At 37.7% G+C, this 23,178-nt stretch overlaps 1 long non-coding RNA gene across 1 annotated transcript; it reads right to left on the reverse strand.

Annotated features, from left to right (window-relative positions):
* Positions 1-2,050: 2,050 nt before the first annotated feature.
* Positions 2,051-20,595, reverse strand: LOC130461007 (uncharacterized). Its single transcript, XR_008921294.1, has 2 exons — positions 20,230-20,595; positions 2,051-2,636 (listed from the first exon to the last, which is right to left on the reverse strand). It is a non-coding gene; the product is annotated as an uncharacterized lncRNA (long non-coding RNA).
* Between the last annotated feature and the right edge of the window lie 2,583 nt (positions 20,596-23,178).

Here is a 23,178-nt window from a genome sequence, read left to right on the forward strand (position 1 = left end):
ATTCAAGCAAACTTCAAGGGAAAATATTTTTGTGCTTTTGTTGTTTCTATTTTTTTTAATAAATTAACCAAATTAAAATAAAATACTAAATTAAAATCGAAAAAAATAAATGAAAATTGAAATAAATGAAAAAATGAAATGAGGGAAAATGAGAAACCGGGTTGCCTCCCGATAAGCGCTTTTTTTAAGGTCCCGCTCGACCCTACTCCAATTGTTAATCAGAAGAATCCAACGCCTTAAGTAATTTATCAAATGCCTCTGCAAACATGTCATTGAGCACTAGTATGGCTTGAGTAAAACCACATTCATCCTCGCAAATAGGGTATTAGATAAATAAGCAGAAACAATAAAACCAAAAGAAAAAGAATCAGAAATAGAAGAAAAATCAAAAGAAAAAGAAAAAGGAGAATATTTACAACTTTCCTCTAATTGCTCCTCGGGCAATGTAAACGGTTTAGAATGAGCATCAAGGTCGGTAAGGTCAAATGTATATATCATGGAACGGAGACCTATTGATAAAGTACGAAAGACTTAACATGGGGGGTGAAGGAACAAGATCAAGCCTCCGCGAGAACGGGACATAGGCGGGAGGAGATATAGGCTCAACATTAATGTTTTTACCTACAATTCCACCTCGTGAATAAACTTGTCACTAAAATCTTCAACCAATGGTTTCTCAGCCAATGATTCTACAACCATTAGTGATTCTTCATCCTCCAAAGTCTTCGTTATATCCAACTTTTCCTCATCAGTACCAAAAGTCAAATGATAATCTTCCTCTAATGAACTAACATTCTCAACAAATCCACATCATCATCATTATAAAGTATTTTCATGTCACAATAAGATGGTTCGAGTTGAAAAATTAGCATATCAAATCGAAGGAAAGGGTTGACAGTACTAACATATGACTCGTTATAGGACAAAGAGAAGTATCATTGTCATGACAATGACAACAAGAACAATAATACGGGGGAGGGGTGTGAGTTTGAGGAATAGGAAAAGAGAAATTTTGCAGAGTAGGTTCAACAAACATTGTCATCTCCCAGTCATATGTATCTCTAGCTAATTTCTCAATCAAATCCCAACACTCTTCTGGAGTCTTCTCCACAAATATATAACTACTCATGGAATCCAACACCAATCTTGTATCTTCATTCAATCCCTCATAAATCACCATACATAGTTCCCATTGTTCAAAAAGATGATTTGGACCAAGAAAATCTCCGAGCCTATAATACCTCCAAAATACTTCATTCTCAATTTGAGGAAAACAAATAGAAGCCATTTTATATATTTTTTTTAAATGAATTTTATACACAAACCGAAAAATTATATACAATGTAGCCTCACCAAAAATAAAAGCTAAAAAGGAAAATAAAACCGTCTCCCCGGCAACGGCGCCAAAATTTGATAAGCTGTCGTACACCCGTCAAAAATAAAATCCTAACGAAACTTCCTAACAATGTAGTAGGGTAAGCAGGGTCGAATCCACAGAGTGATGGCTATTTAAATATAGCTTTCAAGGTATGGCCGGCAAAACTAACAATGTCACGAAATTTAGGATTGAATGTTTAAACTAAAATAAATGAAAATAAACTAAAAGATCTAGGGCAATGGTTCACCATGTTCATTGTTTAAAATCAATCAAAACATCATCAACAATTCAAATATTCAAATTATTTAGAGCACAAATTAATCCTACGGTCGGGTCTTAACACTCTCAATTCAACATATGCACTACGATCGCTAACATAATCAGAATTGCTAGTTGTAGGTAAGCCTCTAAATTTCGATCTTTCGATTCTAAACCCTATTAGCATGATTTAATCAAACAATTGATCAGATTGCAAAGGTTAACAATATAAACCTAATCAACTAGAAATATCAATGAATAATCAAACCATCAACAATAATAATAAAGATTCATAATATAAACATGGATTACCAAACCCTAGAAAGAAAACTACTCAATCATGAAATAAATTATGAAACTTAAGTCTAGGAATGAAAACATAATTAAAAGCGAGAAATAAAATAAAGAGAGAAATCAATAATAACTCAAAGAGTTACATTAATGGAGTATGCAGAAAAACTAGGGTTCATGAAAGGAGAAGAAAGAAAAAGAACATGAAATAGAACTCTAAGGGAATTAAAACATAAAGGAAATAAAGCATAAGGGAAATAAATTAATTCCCTTGAAGTATTTATATGCTTCCTAAATTCTAAACAAAATAGGAAATAATAATAATTACATAAATTATCATTTAATTGAACGATCACGAGAACGAATGCAACGAATCCACCCGGAAATCAGATAGGCGCAGAAACCAGCGGGCCCGCTGGTGGGTCGCTGATTTTCGCGCCCAAGGGGAAGAGTATGTCGGGCCAGCGTTGTGCGCCGTGGGCGAATCGGATAGTCGAGCCACCTTGTTTATATCATAACTCTTGTTCTACAATGCCTATAGGGACGTGTGACCTGTCGTTGGAAAGCTCTTGAAGCCTACTTTCTAGCCAAATCAAAATTGTCGCATTCCGACATGTAGAAATTGAGATATCATCAAAAGAGTGAACGCTTGTCCGTTTTGATGCTTAGAAAAATAGTGTTTAGCTTCGTTGTTGACTCAAAATTATTCCTAGAGACATGTAATGATCCTCGAGTCAACATCCTATCCTTTCATCATCCAAATCAACTCATAACACTCCGAAAGCATCGAAATGACCGTAAAACTACCTAAAACATTAAAGAAAACACAAACGGGGCGTAATAGAGTACGACAACGATGACTTATGCAAATGCGATCCTAAATGCAAATAAAATGATATAAATGCCTAACAATGCAACCTAAATGTTCCTAAAATACCCTATACAAATATGACTAATCAATAGCGGGGGAAATTTTAGCTTGGGCTAGTTTGAATTTGTCTTAACCTACAAAACTTATTTTAATTCAGGTTATTTTTCATAGTACTTCTTACCATGTGATGAAGTGCCTGAAGCTTCCGCTCTCGATTTCCAATAAAATAAAATCAATGGTGATTCGATTTTTCTGGGCTTCAAATGGAACAAAGGGAATACATTGGGTAAAAAGAAGCACGATTCTACAACCAAAGGGGATGGGAGGACTGGGTGTGCGTGCTTTGGGGACACTAAATATTACTATGCTATTCAAATAGGCCCATCGTCTTCACCATAACCCCATGCTTCTAGCATAAAGAAGATTTTCAATGCTACAAGTTGTTTGGTTTGTAAACCTCTTAATAGGATAAGAGATGAGGCTTCTTGGGGATCGAGGGGTCTAAACATGGCAAGTAAGCTTTTCAAGAATGGGATGGCATGGAAAGTAGGGAATGGTTCCAACATAATGGCCTCGAGTATGGCTTGGGTGAATGGGAGAGTGCTTGAGGTTAAGTCTAATCAGATGCTTGGTCCTTCTTTGTCCTGGAAAGTTGAAGAATCCATTAACCATAGTACGTTAGAATGGAAAGCAGGCCTCATTAGACAAAGGTTTGAATGGAAGGATGCAATGGAAATCATTGAGATGGAGCCTCCCAAGGAAGACAAGCAGGATTTCATATACTGGAAACATACCCCTTCGAGAAGATTCTCTATCAAATCAAGGTATGATTTCCTAAAACAAAATCAAGAGATGGATGATCAATCATCTGATCTTAATGATTCGGAATACTTCAAACTTCTTTGGAAACTGAAAATATTACCGAAATGGAAAATGTTCCTGTGGAAATTAAGTTACAATAGTTTAGCTGTTAAGGACAACCTGGCATATAGAGGGATTGATGTGGATGCCTCTTGCAATGACTGTGGTTGTGAAGAAGAGACTATACAACATCTCTTTTGATTTTGCTCGATTACTAGGCTGGCGTGGCATCACATCCCGTTAGTAATTTGCTCAACACAGAATGAAACGTATCTGTTACAAAAATGGGTACGCAGCTATGACCTGCTTTTTAATAGCGAGGATGGAGGAGAAACCTAAATAATTGAAATGTTTATTGTGATGCTTTGGGGTGTTTGGACTACTCGAAATGAAAGGGAATTCCGGGGTACTGGAGGACATGCGAGAGAAGTTTTGTGGAATGCTGAATTGAGTCACACGAAACAAGCTACTTTTAAAGGAGTTTGGCCAAAGGAAAACCATGATGGGCCAAACTAACCACCGGGGTTTCAGTTCATCCACTTGGGAATTGAAAAGAGCTTTTGTAATAACTTAGTTTTGCAGGTTGATGGTCCGTGAGATAAAAAGACGAGAAGAGCTGGAAGAGGATGGGCTTTCAAGGAAGTGGGCGAACATCATGTAAAGGATGGTGGAGGAAACTTTGGGATTTGTGGAACTGCGTTACATTCGGAGTTAGTAGTTGTTAGATCGGCACTTCTATGGGCTAGGGACAAGAATATACAAGATATTAGAATCGATTCTGATTGTTCTAATGCAATTAATTATCTTGAGACACCGGAGAAGGCGACAGTTGATGTAACTTGGAGCATAAATGAAATTCGGAGAATCGCTTCCTCCTTCAGAAGATGCACGATCCTAAAGGTCAAACGTGACAAGGTTACAAGGGCACATGATATTGCAAACATGTGTAGACGAACATGAATGACTTTTAGTAATCAATTGAAGGAAATAATGCCCTTGGTCCAAGTATGCATTCTATGTTAAGTCTAATAAATGCGGTTCAGTATTAATTAACAAGTTAATAATTCAGTGAGATCAAGTGAGCTGAATGCCTAGCTAGAGGCCGCTTCAGTTCAAGTGGAATTAATGATATTAATCCACAGCTTACTCTTGACTGAACCCGTAGGGTCACACAAATAGTACGTAAACGGATCAAGTATTTAATGGCATTAAATACTCCATCTATGAATATTCGGAACCGACGGATCTTGGTTTCAGTGGGAGCTAAGATCGTCACAGGCAAGAAATGAATACTCCGGAAACGATGATATTGCCGGAAACGGAAATATGGATCGTATCGGAAATATGAATATTATCCAAGTCGTAGATGTTGCCGGAAACGGAAACATGGTACGTATCGGAAAATATTGTTGGAAATGGAAATATTACCAGAATCGGAAATATTGCCGGAAACGGAAATATTGTCAGAATCGGAAATATTACCGGAATCGGAAAATAATTCCGGAAACGGAAATATTAAATATTTGTTCGAAACGGAAATTAATTCCGGAATCGGAAATATTAAATATTGTTCGTATCGGAAATAGATTCCGGAAATGGAAATTTAATCGGAAGCGTATCGTACGAATTAGCATCGGACGAGGCCTGCCGGACGAAGGCCCAGCACGAAGCCAGGCCATCGCCCAGCAAGCACGCACGCCACAGCCCAGCGCGCACAAGGCCGCGCATGCGTGGGCCGCGCTGCGTGGGCTGCTGCTCGCATGCGTGGGCAGCCCTTGTGGCTGCCGTGTGTGTGTGAGTTTGAGCTCATGCGAGATTCCTGAATCTGCAAGAGTCAGTGTATGATTAAATGTCTATTCCTATTGGATAAATTGATTAAGTAGAATTCATGTAGAATTCTAATTCCAATTAATTCGCATCCTACTAGGATTACGATTCCTTTTCCATAACTCTATAAATAAAGGCCTAGGGGTCATAATTTATATACAAGTTTTTAAGTATTCAAAACTAAGATTTTTAAGCAGAAAAATCAGCCAATATTCTTGCCTACCCAACCGAAAATATTAGAACCTTAAGGGCGATTCTAGTTGGTCAATCTTAAGGCGGATCCGGACGTGCTGTGGACTATCTACGGAGGGACGACACTTGGAGTCCTAAAAGACTTGTTCTTGTTCGGTTCGGGCGCAGCTAGGGAAGGCACGCAACAAAGAGTATGCATCTAAACTATGCTAAATGATTATGTGTAAATAATATGTTTCCTGGGTTAATGGTTGTTTCCGCATGATTTATGTAAATGTCATATGTATCATAACCTAACAGTGGTATCACGAGCCCCTTATTATTTTCATAATCTAAATTGCATGAACATGGTTAAATATTACAAATTTGCAAGAATTAAAAGGGGTGATTAATTTTCGTAATTGTTAATTAATTGCAAATTGCGTTTATTTAATTATATGTACGCAGTTTTTCGGCAGTTTCTTCATTACTCATCCGAATTGAGTGATTTTTGTGTCAATTCCGCATGTAAAAGGCATTCTAAAATTTTGACAAAAATAGTATTTTTCTGCCGAACCCAGAATTCTCAAATTCGAAGCCTAACTATGACTTTTCGAAGGTTTTAGTTTTTCGGATGCAAAATTTCGTAAATTTAAGATGTTAAATTAAATATTTGCGATTCTTGTTGATAAATCTTGAATTTTTGATTGACCTACTGCATATGTTTAACAAGTTTGAATGCCTAGTCTTGTTAATTATGCAATCTAATTTGTAATTATGATTAATTTGTTGAAAATTAGAATAATTTAGAATTAATTTGATTTTCATAATTAATTGTAATTTAATTAGAAACCTATGATTAAAAACCACCATAAAAATTGTAAATTTACGATAAATTTTAAATTTTTATGACCTAGACTTGAATCCATATCAATCGGAAATCAATTGGATAATAAATTTTCGATTTTTTCGCCCTAAAATTATGAAATTAATACTATTTATTAATTTGTCATTAATTTTAAATATAAATTTTAAATTTTTTATGCGATTCGTTCAAATAACTTGCACGCACGAAGCAATGGACGCTTCGTGTTACCCTTAAGGGGTGTTGTATAATGCGGGCATGCGACGACGAGCAAGGGAGCTCGTCGCCCGTGCGGCACGAATGCAATGAGCAAGGGCGTAGTGCACGAGCGCAAGGCAGCAGCCCTGCCTTGTGTCGTGTGCCACGAGCAATGAACGGATGGGCATGGGCGAGGGGCGAGCCAAGGCAGTCGCGTGTGGGCAGCAAGCGAGCTGCGCCACAGCGCGCGCTGCCTCGCACAACAGCGCGCAACCTCGTGCGCAGCGAGCGCAAGCTCGCGTGCCACGAGCGCTGCGCACAGCATCACTCGCGCGCACAGCGCGCGACGTCGCCCGCCCAGCGAGCGATGTCGCGCACCAGCGAGCGATGGCTCGCGCGCGCGCAGCGAGCGATCTCGCGCGCCAGCGAGCGATGGCTCGCGCGCACCAGCGAGCGATGCAGCGCCCCAGCGAGCGATGGCTCGCGCGCACCAGCGAGCGATCTCGCGCACCAGCGAGCGCGGTAACGCGCGCGCGCTGCGAGCGATAGCTCGCGTGCGGTGGGCGCTGTGCGGAGGCTTGCGTATGGGACAGCAGCAGCTATGCAACGAGCGCATGGGCTGCGCGCACATGGCCAGCAATGGCTGTGTGCGTACAGCCCATGGGCGTGCAACGCGTAGGATGTTTGCGTTTCGATTAGATCGTTTTTGAATGTTTAATTTGAAAATTTCAGTTCACGTAATTTTAATTGATTTTAAAATTAATAATTTGAATTAATTTCTTGGATTTTAATTTTGAATATTATAATTATAATAAATGGCATTTATTCTAATTATTTTACTAAATTATTGGATTCAATTATAAATTTATATGAGCTTTAAATTTTAATTAAATTTGTATGTTTCCGGTTAGACTAGAAATACAATTTTATGTTTAAAATTAGTAAAGCATATGAATTTATTGGTTTGAGTGGGAGTGCTTTTAGTCATAAACTCTTGATTAGGTCTACAAATCCTTAAGGTTAAAACAACTCGATTAGAATTAATAAGGACTGAATAATTGGTAGATTATTGGTGACCTTGATTAATTGCTGCAAATGTTTACGTGATGCATAATGTGTTTTACTAACCAGCTATGTGGGCCATTCATGATAATGAATGGGTGAATGGTATATATTGTATATGTACTGTTTTGCAGGTTATGAAGTGACTAGTATGGCCCAAATAGGATAGAAAATATGGTCTGCGTACCATTAATTTGAATGTAATTGGTCTAAAGCACCAAAGTTATTTTTCAATTCAAATATGGTCTGCGTACCATCAAATAGTTGTAATTAGTTATAACTTATCCTATTTGAAGAAAATGGTGCCTCCCACGGAGATTTTCAAGACGGACTTTGAAGTCAAAGCTTCAAGATGAAGTCGGGCCATACTAGATCACAAATATCTTATGCATGTTCTAAGTTATTTATTGCTTTAAATATGTCTTAAAATGCATGAGATCAAAAGCTTGATTATGTTGCATGATTAAGGATTTTAGTTCACTTAAAATCTAACCAACATAGTAAGAGCCTTAAGTTCCAAACTTAAAAATTGAGTTAAAAGGTGCCATGCCAAAATATACACTTGCTTGGATATCCTTTACATCAATCTAGTAATAGTTTTCGCTCAGCGAGGTGTTACTTATTGGTCCTAAAGGGGCAAGGTACACAAATAATTGTGAGTACATGTTAGTTTTGGTGAAACTCAACGATATAAGTAAGGAGTCCTTTTATGTCGTGGCAAATTCGATAGGTTTACCTAATAAGTTCTTAGACGTACCTATCAACCAAGAATAGTTTCTAGACTATTAGCAAAAGGCTTTTGCTTACCTAAGATGTTCTAGGATTAAGTCGACAAACTGTGCTTAGTTCTTCAATGATTTTAGGATCTTGGAATCATTTTATTCACACCTGCCGGAACACATAACTTGAATAAAATGCTTAATAAACATTGAAATATGCATGAATGCTAGAATTTAAGTTTATTAAGAGAAACTGTGAATGGTTATTTATTTGTTTATTCTTTTCAATTGTAGTTTTTAATATGGCAAACAACAATTCATTCAACATTCGATCAATTCTCGAAAAGGAGAAGTTGAACGGGAAAAACTTCCTTGACTGGCAAAGGAACTTGCAAATAGTTCTTATGCAGGAAGAAAAGGAGTATGTCCTAGATGAGGCGATGCCCGAAGCTCCAGGCGACGGGATCACTCAGGCAGCCCTCAATCGTTGGATTGATGCCAACAAGGATGTGAAATGTCTAATGCTCGCCACCATGAGTGCGGATCTGCAGAAAACGTTCATCAACTCAGATGCTTTCACAATCATCAGTGAGTTGAAGAACATGTTCCAAGATCTGGCTCGAGTCGAAAGATTCGAGACTCATAGGCAAATTCTTGAGACCAAGCTTAAGAAAGGCGAGCCCGTAAGTCCACATGTTCTCAAAATGATTGGACTCATTGAGAATATGAGTCGGCTGGATCAGCAATTTTCTCAGGAAATGGCTATAGACACCATCCTCCATTCTCTTCATAGCGGGTATGATCAGTTCAAACTGAACTACAGTATGAATAGTCTGGACAAAACGCTCACTGAGCTTCACGGTATGCTGAAGACCGCTGAAAAGACGCTCAAAAGTGATAAGCAGGATGTGCTTATGGTGCGTGGGGGCAAGTTCAAGAAATCTGGAAAGAAGAGGAATGCTAAGAAAGGTGGCAACAAGGCCAGCCCAACTAAGCATACTGGCGCCAAATCTGCAAAGAGGAAGGTCAGTCAACCCACTTCTGAATCCGAATGCTTCTACTGCAAGAAGAAGGGGCATTGGAAGAGAGATTGCTTGAAGCTAAAGGAAGATCAGAAGAACGGAACAGTCGTTCCATCTTCAGGTATTTTCGTTATAGACTGTATACTTGCTAATTCAACTTCTTGGGTATTAGATACAGGTTGTGGCTCACACTTATGTTCCAATCCACAGGGACTAAGAAGAAGTAGAAAGTTAAGCAAGGGAGAAGTCGACCTACGAGTGGGAAATGGAGCACGGATTGCTGCATTAGCCGTAGGAACTTACTATTTGTCGTTGCCCTCCGGGCTAGTTTTGGAACTGGAAGAATGTTTCCATGTTCCAAGTCTTACTAAAAACATCATTTCAGTTTCTTGCTTAGATGCTAAGGGATTTTCCTTTATAATAAAAGACAATAGTTGTTCGTTTTATTTTAAAGAGATGTTTTATGGATCTGCTAGATTAGTCAATGGACTTTATTTATTAGATCACGACAAACAAGTATATAACATAAATACCAAAAAGGCCAAAAAGGATGATTCAGATCTCACCTATCTGTGGCATTGTCGATTAGGCCATATAAACTTGAAACGCTTAGAAAGACTTCAAAGGGAAGGAATTCTAGAACCATTTGACTTAGAGGATTATGGTAAATGCGAATCATGTTTACTTGGCAAAATGACAAAGCAACCTTTCTCTAAAGTTGGAGAAAGAGCAAATGAACTATTGGGTTTAATCCATACAGATGTATGTGGACCAATGAGTACAAATGCTAGAGGTGGTTTCAGCTACTTTATCACTTTCACTGATGACTTCAGTAGGTATGGTTATGTCTACCTAATGAAGCATAAGTCTGAATCCTTTGACAAATTCAAGGAATTTCAGAGTGAAGTAGAGAATCAATTAGGCAAGAAGATCAAGGCACTGCGGTCTGATAGAGGCGGTGAATATCTGAGCTATGAATTTGATGACCATCTGAAAGAATGTGGAATTCTATCAGAATTGACTCCTCCTGGAACACCACAATGGAACGGTGTGTCAGAACGGAGGAACAGAACCTTGCTAGACATGGTCAGGTCAATGATGGGTCAGGCCGAACTTCCATTAGAATTTTGGGGACATGCACTAAATACAGCTGCACTCACTATAAATAGAGCTCCGTCTAAAGCTGTCGAAAAGACTCCATACGAATTATGGTTTGGAAAGCCTCCAAATGTGTCTTTTCTTAAGATTTGGGGATGTGAAGTATACGTCAAACGATTAATTTCAGACAAACTTCATCCAAAATCTGACAAATGTATCCTTGTGGGCTATCCAAAGGAAACAAAGGGGTATTACTTCTACAATACATCTGAGAACAAAGTGTTTGTTGCTCGAGATGGTGTCTTTTTGGAGAAAGATCACATTTCCAAAATGACAAGTGGGAGAAAAGTAGACCTCGAAGAAATTCGAGTCGAACAACAAACTCTAGAGAATGCTCAAGATGACATTCAGGATGAAACTCAGAGATCTTTAGAAGAATCTGGTGAGAATCATGGTCAATCTAGAAATGTTACCCCGCGTAGATCGCAAAGATATAGATCTCAACCGGAAAGGTACTTAGGTATTTTGACGAACGAGAGCTATGACGTTCTATTACTTGAAAGTGATGAACCTGCGACTTACAAGCAAGCTATGACGAGCCCTAGCTCCAAGCAGTGGCAAGAAGCCATGCGATCTGAATTAGACTCCATGTCTGAAAACCAAGTATGGGATTTGGTCGATTTGCCAGATGGCTACCAAGCCATTGGAAGCAAATGGGTTTTCAAACTGAAAAAGGACAAGGATGGGAAACTTGAAGTTTTCAAAGCTAGATTGGTTGCGAAAGGTTACAGGCAAGTCCACGGTGTGGATTACGATGAAACCTTTTCACCAGTTGCAATGCTAAAGTCTATTCGAATAATATTAGCAATCGCTGCATATTACGATTACGAAATATGGCAGATGGATGTCAAAACTGCTTTCTTAAACGGCGTTTTAACAGAAACTGTGTTTATGACACAGCCTGAAGGTTTTGAGGATCCAAAGAATGCTAAAAAGGTATGCAAGCTAAAGAAGTCAATCTACGGATTGAAGCAGGCATCCAGGAGCTGGAATATACGTTTTGATGAAGCAGTCAGTGACTTTGGTTTCATCAAGAACGCGGACGAATCTTGTGTATACAAGAAGGTCAGTGGGAGCAAAATTGCTTTCCTAGTATTATATGTCGACGACATATTGCTTATCGGAAATGACATTCCTATGTTGAACTCTGTCAAGATTTGGCTTGGGAAATGTTTTTCGATGAAGGATCTAGGAGAAGCACAGTACATATTGGGCATCAAGATTTACAGAGATAGATCTAAAAAGATGATTGGACTTAGTCAAAGCACTTATATCAATAAGGTGCTTGATAGGTTCAAGATGGCGGACTCCAAGCGAGGCTACCTACCCATGTCTCATGGAATGACTCTAAGCAAGACTCAGTGCCCAAAAACACTTGATGAGCGTAGACGAATGAATGGGATTCCATATGCATCATTGATTGGTTCAATAATGTATGCTATGATATGTACACGCCCGGATGTTGCGTACGCACTCAGTGCTACGAGCAGATACCAGTCAGACCTAGGAGAGGCGCATTGGACTGCTGCCAAGAATATTCTGAAGTACCTGAAAAGGCACAAAGATGACTTCCTGGTCTATGGTGGAGATGATGAATTAATTGTTAAAGGCTATACGGACGCAAGTTTCCAAACCGACAAAGATGATTTCAGATCACAGTCTGGGTTTGTCTTCTGCCTCAACGGAGGAGCAGTAAGCTGGAAAAGTGCTAAGCAAAGCACCATTGCGGATTCTACAACTGAAGCGGAGTACATTGCTGCACATGAAGCAGCAAAGGAAGCTATATGGCTAAGGAAGTTCATAGGAGAACTTGGTGTAGTCCCCTCCATTAAAGGACCAATAGCCCTGTATTGTGATAATAACGGAGCTATTGCACAGGCAAAAGAGCCTAGACACCACCAGAGAGTCAAGCATGTACTTCGTAGATTTCACCTTCTACGAGAGTTCGTTGAAAGAAAAGAAGTCGAGATAAGCAAAATTGGAACTGATGACAACATATCAGATCCATTAACTAAACCTCTGCCGCAAGCGAAGCACAACTCGCACACTGCAGCTATGGGAATCAAGCATATTGGAGAATGGCTTTGATGTCTCTGTTTAATGTTTTAAAGTTTTAGAGTTTAAATCTTTGTAAAACATTATTGGTTAATCATTCACAATAAATGAAAGGAATTCATTTTTCCATTTAATTTGTGGTTTATTAAATGATGAGTCCCTTCAACTTGACGATATATTCAAGATAGACTGTCAGGACCAGTCCTGTGACTAAGAAATGTCTATCAAGTGAACTTGAATGTCAAAGGTTGAAAATGGTCCCTAGTCGGAGTTTTCTATAAAATTGGACGCATAGAAAACGTTAGACGATTAGAATGCAAGATGACTAGTAGTTCTGTTTCTTGAACTATGTGGACATGGCAATGTTATAATCATTTGCATAGATACTTACTTTGGGAAGACTAGTATCGGACAAGACCTATGAAACTTTACTGTAAGAGATGAAAGTCTGTCATAAGTAAATTTCATTAAATTATTAGACACTAAATCCTCAATACCTGAGTGATTTGAGATTACTTGTTTGAGAACTGGTTGCTTTGACGTTGACCAACCGTCGCACCGTAAAAGGAGGCTATAAAGGCAACGCTCAGGTAATCACCTATCAAACGAAGTCTAATCTCAAGATCGCAAGATTGGGATTGTCCTCCCATAAATCGGGATGAGATGCTTAAAAGTTGTACAAGGCCACTCGGAGAGCTAGAAACTGTGAAATGCATGGCCGTGCTCGGATGAATCATAGGCTATGATTATCTGTTTATTTGATCAGTTGAACTCTGAAACCGAGGAACACCTCTGGACATAATAAGGATGACAACTCTTACCTTATGTTCAAGAGCAAGCATCGAGCGACAAAGGAATTAGGAAATGCACACTTGTCCCTAAGGACAAGTGGGAGACTGAAGGAAATAATGCCCTTGGTCCAAGTATGCATTCTATGTTAAGTCTAATAAATGCGGTTCAGTATTAATTAACAAGTTAATAATTCAGTGAGATCAAGTGAGCTGAATGCCTAGCTAGAGGCCGCTTCAGTTCAAGTGGAATTAATGATATTAATCCACAGCTTACTCTTGACTGAACCCGTAGGGTCACACAAATAGTACGTAAACGGATCAAGTATTTAATGGCATTAAATACTCCATCTATGAATATTCGGAACCGACGGATCTTGGTTTCAGTGGGAGCTAACATCGTCACAGGCAAGAAATGAATACTCCGGAAACGATGATATTGCCGGAAACGGAAATATGGATCGTATCGGAAATATGAATATTATCCAAGTCGTAGATGTTGCCGGAAACGGAAACATGGTACGTATCGGAAAATATTGTTGGAAATGGAAATATTACCAGAATCGGAAATATTGCCGGAAACGGAAATATTGTCAGAATCGGAAATATTACCGGAATCGGAAAATAATTCCGGAAACGGAAATATTAAATATTTGTTCGAAACGGAAATTAATTCCGGAATCGGAAATATTAAATATTGTTCGTATCGGAAATAGATTCCGGAAATGGAAATTTAATCGGAAGCGTATCGTACGAATTAGCATCGGACGAGGCCTGCCGGACGAAGGCCCAGCACGAAGCCAGGCCATCGCCCAGCAAGCACGCACGCCACAGCCCAGCGCGCACAAGGCCGCGCATGCGTGGGCCGCGCTGCGTGGGCTGCTGCTCGCATGCGTGGGCAGCCCTTGTGGCTGCCGTGTGTGTGTGAGTTTGAGCTCATGCGAGATTCCTGAATCTGCAAGAGTCAGTGTATGATTAAATGTCTATTCCTATTGGATAAATTGATTAAGTAGAATTCATGTAGAATTCTAATTCCAATTAATTCGCATCCTACTAGGATTACGATTCCTTTTCCATAACTCTATAAATAAAGGCCTAGGGGTCATAATTTATATACAAGTTTTTAAGTATTCAAAACTAAGATTTTTAAGCAGAAAAATCAGCCAATATTCTTGCCTACCCAACCGAAAATATTAGAACCTTAAGGGCGATTCTAGTTGGTCAATCTTAAGGCGGATCCGGACGTGCTGTGGACTATCTACGGAGGGACGACACTTGGAGTCCTAAAAGACTTGTTCTTGTTCGGTTCGGGCGCAGCTAGGGAAGGCACGCAACAAAGAGTATGCATCTAAACTATGCTAAATGATTATGTGTAAATAATATGTTTCCTGGGTTAATGGTTGTTTCCGCATGATTTATGTAAATGTCATATGTATCATAACCTAACATCAATACCTAGTATTTAAAAAACATAACCATCTCCATTTCAAGGACACATAAACAACATCATTTTGAAGACATGTGGCGGACACGTAAGAAACAACATTTTGAAGACACGTGGCCTTCAATCCTCCTTTTCAGCTTCTATAACCTCCAAATTTAATTCAATTTAGTTCAATGAAGTAATGAATTAACCATCTCCATTTCAAAGACACATAAGCAACATCATTTTGAAGATATGTGGCGGACACGTAAGCAACAACATTTTGAAGACACGTGGCCTTCAATCCTCCCTTTCGACTTCTATAACCTCCAAATTTAATTCAATTTAATTCAATAAAGTAATGAATTAACCATCTCCATTTGTAATACCCCGAACTTTAAAACTCGATTAATTATGCTTAATTATTTTTATTAGCGCATAATCGTTTTAAATCTTACTTTTTGAACTTTCAATTTTAAATTATTTTGACTTGAAAATTTAAATATTTTAATGTTAAGATTATTATTATTTTGATTTCATGATTTTTGATTTAAAGTTGTAAATATTTTCGATTTAAGTTCAATTAGAGGAGTAAAATTCAGAAATTTTCCTAACATTTTGCAATTACCAAAGTACCCTTTTTCAATTGGGAAACCAAAAATCAGTTTCTCTTACTTCCTTCTTCTCCCTCAAGACACTTTCCCTTTTTCTCCATGGAAGTCAAGCTTACTTTCCACTTGTCACCACCCTTGTTCATCTCAATTTGACTCATCAATTCCATGACACTAATCAGAATTTCTATGCCTTAGTCATCAATTCTGAATTCCTCTTCACATTTGTCAATCAATTAAGCTTCACATTTGTCAATCAATGGAGCTTCAATTGAGGTCATCTCCCATGTCATCCAACACCATTCATCACTATAAATATCCAGCCAATTGAACCAGAAAACATCAAGTTAAATTCACCTTCAATCAAGCTTTAATCACCATTAAAAATAATGGAGTTTTAACCATTTTCATTCCCTTTGATAAGGCTTTGAACCACCACCACCACTGTCGCCTTCTGTTCTTGCCGGAAACCGCTGACATTGACCACCTCCAACACCACCATTATCCCCAAACCCATCGCCGCCCCCGTTCTCCCTCCTTCCAACTCCACAGCCTCTCTCCCCCTCCTCCGCGCGGCATCCCGCAACCACCAGCACCGTTCCCCTCCGGCGTGCTTCTACCGCTTCGCCACCCAGGACCACCGACCACCTCCCTGGGCCACCCTATCAGTGTTGCCTCCACCTCACGTAAGACTCACCTCCCTTTTCTTGGCTCTGTTTCGTGCTCTAATGTGAAACCAGGAAGTTGGATTTTTGCCCCCAATTAATATGCTGCTCATATTCTTTTTCAAAGGAAAAGTCAACTCTCTTTAATTACTAATCACTAAAACTAAATTGGGTAATGTTCACTTTCCTTTGTCTATACTACGTATTAGTGTATTACTAAGATTAAGTAAATTGAAAATGACAGTACACTTATTCCCAAAAGTCTAACATATTTCTAAGCACCAAGCTAATTCAATAATTTGGGTAAGTTAAACATCATTTTTACCGTATCTTTATGACAAATAATTTTACTAGCTAAAGTATAATATAGTGCTCCGTATTTACGTATTAGGATAAGCACTAATTTAGAAATTAATCTCCTAACCAAAAACATTTTTTTATAAAAAGTATGTATTTATGGATATATATAGTTAGTAACTGGGTAAATTATAAATTACAAGAATATTCGGTCATTGGAGCTCAGGAAGAACGGTCCATCAAACATGGAGTTTAACTACGGTTGAGGTAACATCTATTGCTAACACCCACAGTCCCTTTATGAAATATGTTTTATGAGATTGTGAAATATGTTTATAATGATATGTTTTTTATTGGATTGTGGGATGTGAAATGTATTTATAAAGTGTGTTTTATGCATGATGATATTCAAATATGTTTATGAATGTTTTTATAAGTATGTTATTTTATGAGTTATGAATAAGATACGAAACATGATAAATAAAAGTGTAACAGGTCCTGGCAGTTAGTGGGGTTACTATTGTTGGAAGTTCTTGGTAGGAAATACAAAAGAAAAGAGTGTAAAAATGTGAATGGTGTTTTTGTCCCACATTGAAATAATTAATCATTTCCTCTTTGTTTATATATTGGGTTGAAGGTGTAACTCTTGTTTGAGAGTGGTATGGGTGGACACATAGCACACACTTGCGCGCATGCCGGTTGGCCGAGTTGGGTCGGGCCATGGGCCTTGGGCTCTTGGGAATGTGATGCGCAGGCGTGGGGTGGTTTTGTGGGCCTTTCATATTCTTTTCTTACCGGGTTGTTTCGGTTAAAACATTGTTACGGGAATCTGTCACTACAAGAAATCACCAATTTTCCGACCGCTAAAAGTAGTCGGAAAAAAGCTGAAAATAGTCGCTAAAAACGTTTGCGACTGAAAGTAGTCGGTATGACGTGGTCGGAAAACTTCTGGTCGGAACATTAGAAATTTACGACTAAAAAGTAGTTGGTAAAGTTCACCGACTACTTTACCGACTAAATATTGGTTTCTAAATTTCCGACTACAAAAGTAGTCGCTAAATCTCCGACTACCATTGTAGTCGTAATTTAGCGACTACAATTGTGGTCGCTAAATTCCGACCACAAAAGTAGTCATGGACCTTTCCCTTCTTTCTCCCACCAACTGTCTCAAAAAATATTTGATTTGGATCCTTTTCAATGCCTTTTTCACGGCATTCAGCAACAGTCTTTTCATATGTTTCCTACAAGAATTGAAATGATTAACAAACATGCATAACAATTACGCACAACACTTCATAAGCATTCAATCAACAAACGAACCTATATTCAAAATCTAAACCTTTTACATGATTCATATTTGTAGTTACATGTTTATGAAACTCATTTCAAGTTCGTTTTGGACGCCTAAGGGTCATTTGGGTCGTTATGGGTCATTTATGCCTAAAAATGCTATTTTCGTTCCCAACTATCAACAAACGAACCTATATTCAAAATCTAAACCTTATTCATGATTTATATGAGTGGTTACGTGTTTATGAAACTCATTTCAAGTTCGTTTTGCACTCCTAAGGGTCATTTGGGTCGTTATGGGTCATTTTATGCCTAAAAATGTCATTTTCGTTCCCAACTATCAACAAACGAACCTATATTCAAAATCTAAACCTTTTACATGATTCATATTTGTAGTTACATGTTTTTGAAACTCATTTCAAGTTCGTTTTGGACGCCTAAGGGTCATTTGGGTCGTTATGGGTCATTTATGCCTAAAAATGTCATTTTCGTTCCCAACTATCAACAAACGATCCTATATTCAAAATCTAAACCTTTTACATGATTTATATGAGTGGTTACGTGTTTATAAAACTCATTTCAAGTTCGTATTGGACGCCTAAGGGTCATTTGGGTCGTTATGGGTCATTTATGCCTAAAAATGTTATTTTCGTTCCCAACTATCAACAAACGATCCTATATTCAAAATCTAAACCTTTTACATGATTTATATGAGTGGTTACGTGTTTATAAAACTCATTTCAAGTTCGTTTTGGACGCCTAAGGGTCATTTGGGTTGTTATGGGTCATTTTATTCCTAAAAATGTCATTTTCGTTCCCAACTATCAACAAACGATCCTATATTCAAAATCTAACCTTTTACATGATAATTTATAGTAATTACGAACAAAACCCTTCTTGTACAGATGTAGTCTAACTGTTTCAACATCATAGAACCGTCTGTTATCACAAAGGGGACATGGGCATCTTATTTTGTCACCGTCACCACAACTTAGATGCTCTTTGCAAAACTCAATGAACTCTGTAACCCCATTGAGAAACTCGGGCTTAATATTGCGCCCATCAAGTCTATCATACATCCATTTACGCTCCGTCCTTTTCATGATACTAAATTCTACACCCTCAACAAAAATCATGTTACTAATTAATCAAATTCTACAAACCTAATAGTTAATGTGAATAATATATATTATATATACACAAATGTATAATACATGCATTTACTAATTTAAAGTGTATCAATAACAAAACTTTTTTTAATTAATGTCCTAAATATGAAGAACACTTGATTCTCATAAAGGCCGATTCTCAAACAAGGACTATTCCATTTGGGAATCTCCGAAAATAATAACTTCGTGGGTTTTGCTCAAACACATTGATCATGTACAAGTTTCATTTTAGTCTATTTCTTAAGATGTTAATGACTTGACATGTGTGTTAGTCAAGCTGTTACAACCATTAAAAACATATGATAATAATATAAAATATACTGTAGTATGATATCAATCTCACTAAAAAAACGTAAAATTTAAATAATTTATGACACATGTCAATCATTCAATTCTTGTTATCTTATAAAGTATCAAACAAGAGAGGGAGATTAGTACATGTACATAATATTCTTGTGTATGTTTTGTGCACATGCAGTTGCCTTTCTGCAGATTAAGATGTATGTGTTTTTTGTGCAAAGATGTCTTACGTTTTATCACTTTAATGGTCAATGAACTCTGGTTTATGGAGTACTGATTCTCTTCAATTAAGCTCAAGTGTTGATGACTGGCTAATAACCAAAGATCGCGCTAATCTGATGATTCTTGGCTGCTAGTGTACCATATATTGCTACAGATAATTCAGAATGAGAAGCAAAACAGCCTTATACTTGGAGCATAGCTAACTTACCGATACAATAACTTAAACAAAAATGAAACAGAAGATTAAAAAGATGCAAATTCAGACTGCAAATTAACTTCACTTAACTTTGTTGCAGACTGCAAATTCAGACAATCAAACTAATATGGTCTAATTAAACAGCAAATTCCCTGCCACAGCAAGATAAAAGGAGACGACACAAACAAAAATCAAAAGAACCCAAATGGAAAATTATCCATAAAGACGGGTTTAATTCCCCAATTGACCCAAAACATGGATCAAATTTCAACTAAGAAGCCCGCTGATTCTTAAAGTGCCAGTCTTTCAGCAATTCAATAAACTTTTAACGAAAAATAACTCATTAATTCATACAATCTTCAATCTAAGTACCCAGATTAAGGAAAACCCAATATAGAAAAACAAAATAATTGCAAATATTGAAGCATCACAATGAATCAGACAATTAATTCCAGATTATATTAGTTTCATGAATGTTCAAAGAAAACAAAAATCGACAAAATTGAAAGAAATAATAGTTGGTAAAAGAAACCTGAAGAGTGAGGGTGTGGGTTTAGCAAAGGATGAACCAGCGAGAGCAGCTGAGTCAAATTACTGAGTGCAAATGAATCATCTTGCTGAGTCTATCACCGATCCGGACTGACTCAGCGTGACCGGTTGGTGGGTTGGTGGGTTGGTGGGTTGGTGGCAGCGGTTGGCGTTCGGTGGCTGCGTCGCGGTTGACGGTGGTTTGGTGGGCTGGTCGTTGTCGTGGTTTGTTAGCGGTGGCTGTGTCGCGGTTGACGGTGGTTGTCGGGCTGTGAGGTTTTCATTTTCAGATCTGAGATTATTTGGTTGGTTGAAATGAATTCAAAATGAACGACCATATTGAAGAAGGGGTTGTTTTTTTAAAACAATTTACGACCAAAAGAGTGGTCGGAATAGTAAATCTGCGACCATTAATTAACGACCACATATTGATTTTTTTTCTTTTTTTTTACCAACTAAAAGTTAGTCGTAAATCTTGTTATCAACGACTGCCCAAACTGTAGTCGGAATTCAGCGACTAAATTAAGTGGTCGCTAAATATCTTTCGTCGCTAAAAGTGGTCGTTAAATTTTTTAAAACATTTGCTTCAGTCGATTTATTTCACGACTATTAAATAGTCGTAAGTTACTTGTGGAGTAGTCGTAACTTACCGACCAATATAGTTTAGTCGGTAAATATTATATTTAACGACCATCATTTAAATAGTCGGTAAAATTCGATTTTACCGACTACTTTTCCTTTGGTCGGAAAATTTAGTCGTAAAATCACCGCTTTTTTGTAGTGTGTATTGATTACGTAACCGTTGGTTTAATTAGCCTTAATGGCGGCCGTTACAATATTTAATTATTCTGGCCGTTTTTGGTCTCTTGCTTTTCCTAAAGTTTGATTATTTAATCAAACTGTGTACCTTCCCAAAACATATACACAATACACAGTTCCTGAAAAACCAAACACATGCTTTCTCTCTCAAATTGCTCTCGGTTTTGGGCATATGTTCTGACTCCATTCGGGTTTGTGCGTGCACACAAATTCGGAGCTGTGTTAATCCTGGAGGGCGACCGCTTTTGTTCTACTGCACCGGGAGGTAGTGCGGAATCGTCTTTTAGAACAGTGGTATCCCACGGCGCAGCAAATGTTCGTTACATGTTCATCCGATTGATCGCATCTTCCAGATAAGTTTATTCTATCTGCATTCTTATAGTAACATTATTTTATATTGTGCAAATATGCAACAATCTAAAAGACGATTGATTCATGTTGTGTATTTATTTTTATAATGTTGCTATACTTTTAATTTATGATTTCACTTTTATGAGAATTATTAGTTCTTGTATTTGTGATTTAAGTTAGTATGTTTAGTTTCTGATTATGCTTTGTTATTGGGAATTAGTACGGAGTACGTATTACACATGTTAGTATTTTGGTTTCTTTTGTTTTGGGGATTATTGATCTCGCATAATGAAAGCCTATGACAATTGTTATGGCTGTTATTTATTTCGCATAAATAAGAGCCTATGACGGTTGTTTTTGGGATTATGGATGAAGTTTGGGTACATGACGGTTGATTATTAGTGTGTATCCTTTTGATGGGATTTATAAAATTTATGATTTGTAAGTTGGTTTATAATGTTTTTCCAGGTAATTTCCAGGGGAGGTTGCCATCCTCACCTACGTGATGCAATTAGTCCAAACAAATCCACACTCATATACGCATTCATCATGAATTGTTTAAATGGTTAACAAAACGTGTCATAGTGATTTAACACCTTATTAATGACTCAACTTGATACTAAAGGGGAAGTTCATTTACAAGTGCGCGGCCTTAAAGAAGTGATGTTGATTTCTTTAAATTGGTCAGACTCTTAAGACGATCTGAAAATATACGAAATCGGGAATGACAAAAATATTCTTGGTCTTGCTTGGCCTTCAAATCAGATTGTTATATTGAGGAGAGTTTTCTGAATTGGTACTAATATTACGAATTTTTTATGCGTATTTAACATGAATTTCTTGCGTCTGGTTGTTGAGAAATTAATATGGAGTATTGCATTGTGTTATAACATTTGTTTTTCAAGGATGATGGATTTATCTGATGTTTGACAATCAAGGATTCAAGGCAGAGGAAGCAGTAGGGTATTTTTGGGCTCTAAAGGGGATCATTGAGGAAGAAAATGAAACACCTGGTTGGACCCAACTAAAGCTTCCTGGTCAGGCTCCTTCCTCCCGATGTGGTCATACTGTTACATCTATAAGGCACTATCTATTGATATTCTTTATAAAGGCATATAACTATATAAGGCCCCTCTTCGACCCAAACAAGATATAATGATTGAAACGGTTACGTAAACTGGATTTCTGGCTAATTGCTTCATTTCATAACTGTGATAATTGTTGGAGAAGCGGTTTCTACAAATACCTTGGCTGAGTTGGTTAATTATTTTCATAATTTATTTGGAGTATTTAAATTTTGTTTTAAGTGCTATTGATGTTATCTCTTTGTATAGTATTTACATAGAAAACATTTGTAAGAGTCGTGGTAGTACTCGCAGGGGGCTTTGATGGGTTGTATATGTACGTGCCTCATTGAGTTTCATAGTTGAGATGGGTAATGTTACTCGACTAACCCGTTGTAAAATTTGACGATATAAGGGAAGCTCCTTATTTTTTAATATTTTCAAGTTTAACTTATTCACATATTATAGTTTATGTACCTTCTCATAGTCTCACGTTAGGTATTTTATTTAATACTCTAGCAGGGAATGTGGGGGTTGAGGTTAAAACTTGAAAACTAATGACTAAGTTGTGATGCGCAATTTGATCGCTAGTAAGATTGTGCATGTGTATTAGGCTTACAGTTGACACGACGATTTTTTGCAGTGCTGGAAATACTAGCCAATACTAATCAGGTTGCTCATATACTACTTGGCGATCAGGTGCAGTGATGGTAGCATAC

Source organism: Spinacia oleracea, chromosome 5 (genome assembly GCF_020520425.1).
Source record: "Spinacia oleracea cultivar Varoflay chromosome 5, BTI_SOV_V1, whole genome shotgun sequence".
Lineage (NCBI taxonomy): Eukaryota > Viridiplantae > Streptophyta > Magnoliopsida > Caryophyllales > Amaranthaceae > Spinacia > Spinacia oleracea.